At 39.5% G+C, this 4,196-nt stretch overlaps 1 protein-coding gene across 1 annotated transcript in view; it reads right to left on the reverse strand.

The window, feature by feature from the left end:
* FRAS1 (Fraser syndrome 1) overlaps nt 1-3,465 on the reverse strand; it is a 470,336-nt gene extending 466,871 nt beyond the window's left edge. The window contains exon 1 of the mRNA XM_006885294.1: nt 3,364-3,465. The gene's annotated coding sequence lies outside the window, so the exon portion shown is untranslated. The remainder of the gene's footprint in view (nt 1-3,363) is intronic.
* Nucleotides 3,466-4,196: the final 731 nt, after the last annotated feature.

Raw genomic sequence — 4,196 nt, forward strand, 5'->3', positions numbered from 1 at the left:
TACCCCACCCCAATGCCAGCCTCATTCTACAACAGTGGCACCATATAGCATTTGTCCCTTTGTGACTGAGATACCTCACTCAGTATAATGTCCTCCAGGTTCACCCATTTTGAATAATATTGCACAAGTTCCTTGTTTTTCAATGCAGCATAGTATTCCATTGGCATTGCAGTTTCTTAACATTACTGTTACCAGAACATCCTTCAGTAGGGGTTACAAATTTGCAATTTTAAATACAATTGCACTTGCACAAGACCTAGCTCCCTCATTCACTCATCACCTTCATCATCCAGTCAAAACCAGCACATAGATGTAAATCTATTTCTAGAGGCTGTAACTCCCACAGCGTACAGCTGATCCTTCAGTTTTTCTAGACACTGTAAATCTCTTTGAAGGAGATTGTCCATCCTTTTCCTGTATGACTGCTGGTAGCTGGTAGCTATAACTCACCAGAGGGGCATCACCTTAGGGTGTGTGTTGTTGTGTAGCATCAAGGTGGAACCGACCCATAGCTAACACTCCAGAGGGTTTTCAGAGCCACTTAATAGCAACCCTCTAGCAGGTTGTCAGATACAGAAGGATAGGAGATTGCCCATCCTTTTCTCACCAAGCAGCTGGATTCGAGCTGTTTGTTTTCAGGACTGCAACTCAGATTCTTACTACTATGCCATGCCACCAGAGTTCCCTGGTACCAAAGATGAGTGATTACAGGGAAGTAAAGAATCAATATATACATGACAGGAATCCAGGTAGGAGGACTAACACAGAAATGTGCTGTCTGGATCTAAGTGCACAAGAGAGTGTATTACTCTTAGTCTAAGGAGAGCAGAAACTTGAAGGACATTATGAGGATTTACTCTGGGTAAGAATGGAAATCATTTGAGAGGTTTAAAGACAGGAGCAAGATGATGTGAATGACACACTAGCAGTTATAAGAGCAAAAACAAAAATCAACAAACAAGTTATGGGACCACTGTGAGAATCTGGGCAAAAGATGGAACCAGGGCAACAGCAGAGAAGTTAGAATTTTGGATGTGCTGTTTATTGAAGGAAGACTGGGAGTCCTGTATTCTTCAATGTGGGATGTGGGATGTGGGTGAAAGGGCAGAGCCATGCACTAGAACGGTCATTTACTAACATGAAAAAAAAATTAGGCATGAATGAAATTAGAACTTTGATAAAGAAGTAAGATCTGAAGTATTCTCTGTAAAGGGCCAGACAGTAAATTTTTTGGCCACTGCAGGTGGCCTCTGTCATAATTATTACTATAGTGCAAAAGAAGTTATATGCAATCTATAAACAGGTAAGAATTTCTCGGTTCCAATAAATATTTACAGACATTGGCATCTGATTTAATTTAATTTTAAAATTTTGGAATATTTTGTCTTCTTGGGAGTCCCCCCCATTTAAAATTTAAAAACAAACAAAAGAAAGCACTACCTCACAGCTGAATATAAGACAAGTGGTGAGACAGATTTGGGCTACAGCCTATAGTCTGCTGATTCTCATTACAGAATGTTTAGTTTTCAGTAATATAATAATTTCTTCTTGCACTTTTGTTCAGGGCTCCTTCTGAGATACTTTAATCACTCATGGGAAAAGGGTGAGTCAAATTATCATCTCTGGGGACTGAATATTCATTTCATAAACAGAATGCCCAGGTAATAGGCAGAAAAATGTTTTTTTCAAGTTTATAATGGGCACTCAGTTTCTCAGAAGTAAAAATCCAGTTGAAACTGAAGAATACTTTTAAAGGTATTCAGAATCTGTATTTGAATTTTAGGAATAAACAACAACTTATTAGTGTTAGACAGTATAAAGGCTCATAATTAAATATTCAGAAGGTAAGGATAAAAAAAGCTAGAGAAAATAAACTGTGCTTGCAAGGTTGACAGAATGCTTTTTAAAGGGACTAATTGGTTTTCTCTGGGGAGTTTCAAATGTTGAAATTTAAAGCTTAAAGTTTAAAAAAATAGATTTTATTTTAAAAGAAGAGTCAGCACCTGAGAAAACTTATCCTAACAGAATAGATGTGTAGTCAAGACTGAACATTCTTAGGAGAGAATGGCGGAATGATTGCTTAACAGACTTGTCAAATACAAGGGCATTCTTGGGTCAAAGACTCCCCAGTTCTGAAGGATCCCATAGGTAGCAGGACAAAACAATCAATGGTGCAGGACATAGGAAGTTTTTTTCAAAATGTTAATCTTGACCTTTCCCATCAACAAACGAATGGATAGAGAAGCTGTAGTACAGTCACACAATGGAATACTATGCTGCATTGAAAAACAAGGAACTCATGCAATATTATTCAAAATGGGTGAACCTGGAGGACATTATGCTGAGTGAAATATCTCAGTTGCAAAAGGACAAATATTGCATTGTTGTAAAATGGGACTGATATCAGGGTTGGGGTAAGACTGAGAAAAACTGGATAAATTGTGTATACTGCACTGAAGCAGATGAGGCAGTGAATAATTTAAAAGCAATGTATGATAGGGTATTACAGTTATCACAAGAGTCCACAATTAAGGTTGCATACTGGAGTGTACTTCGGGTGGCAGGAGGGGTGCGGGGGGATTGTGTACCAGGGAGGGAGTGTTTCTTTTACTTTTGAAAGAGAGGAGCGAACTGGTGGTGGGGACGGAAAGGGCTGGGCGGGGGGAGAGAAGTGCAGCAATGAATGAATGGAAATCCAAAATCTCTGTAAATGCTCATTAAAATTATTTAATTTAAAAAAAGTTAATCTTGACCTTTCATCCACTCAGCACGTAATGATTAGTGGCATTGGCATCTGTAAAAACTAAGATAAAATTTCTGACCTGCAGTTCAAAATCATGGAGCCCAAACCATTGCAATCAAGTTGACTGCAACTTATGGTAATCCCAACTGTACAAAACAGAGTGCTCTAGGGTTTACAAGGATATGACCTTTCAGAAGCAGGCTAGCAATCCTATTCTTCAAAGGTACCTTCAGGTGATTTCACACTGTCAACCTTTCAGTTAATAGATGAGTACTCAACTGTTTGTCCCATCCAAGGACTCCTATCCAAGTTTTTTTAAATCTCCACCTTCACTTTCCTCCCCTGCAAAGTAGTGAGAAATATACCTGTCCCACATTGTATTGAAAGAGGTAACATTTTTAAAATCTCCAACCCAGTGCTTGGTCTACACCAAATGCTCATTAAGTGGAAATGAAGATATTCTTAGATATGCAACTTTAAGATTCTCTTCAGCATTTCGAAAAGTTTCCAATTAGAGCTTTGTACACATATTAAAAACAGCTGACTGAAAAAGATGCAAAAACCCTCCTTGTCACAGGTGACTTTACCAATATCTTTAAAATACAATTAGGAGACCATACCTTCTCAAAGGCACACTGAGGGTTTCTGCAAACAGCAGGTTTGCAGATAACGATATCACCATGGCAACGGCAGTTCTGGCATGAATCAGGCTTCCAAATGGTGGCATCCTGTAAAGAAGTACAAGCTCTGAGTTAAAAACTGATCAGTCAGGGTATGGACATACAAAAGCAGCACCATCCACAGCCCCACATCCGGAACAATTAAAAGGCAAAGGAAAGTCATAGGCACATACTGTACTTGCTATGCACTGATTAAACCCCAAGGGGCATTAGAAACAGAATAATCCATTTCACGACAGTCAACCCACGTAGTCAAAGACAAGGGCATGCTGCAGAGAGCTGTCAATACTGAAGTGAAAGCCATCGATTGGCCTGAAATCTCAGGAGGACAAACCATTCCCTGACTTGAAATTTCTCTTAACTGTTAACGAGCAGAAACCATCAAAGCACATTTAAAGGAAATGACACTTAGACTAACACCAATGAGCATCCAAAGCAGTATTTACCAATAGAAACTTCTACTCTGGGCAACATCAACTTCACTTTCCAGTTCGGTGCACAGTCTAACATTCATCAGAAACAAGGGAGATTTGAGCTTACAGTTCAATATTTTTTAAGGGAGATCAACCAACACATAGAGATTAAATGGCTATTACAGCTCAGTGGTGTTCCAGCCTTCCTCCCCTTTGACTTGACTCTAACTCAAGGCAACCCCAGCTGCCCAAGAGAACCAAACCCTCTATCATTTTCATGGCTGTTACAGTTCGGAAGCAGATCACCAGGCCTTTCTTCCGAGGTGCTTCTGGGCAGGTCTGAACTGCTTTCAGTCAGTA

This window comes from Elephantulus edwardii, unplaced genomic scaffold, assembly GCF_000299155.1.
Source record: "Elephantulus edwardii isolate Elephantulus edwardi_28Jun2011 unplaced genomic scaffold, EleEdw1.0 scaffold00042, whole genome shotgun sequence".
Classification (NCBI taxonomy): Eukaryota; Metazoa; Chordata; class Mammalia; order Macroscelidea; family Macroscelididae; genus Elephantulus; species Elephantulus edwardii.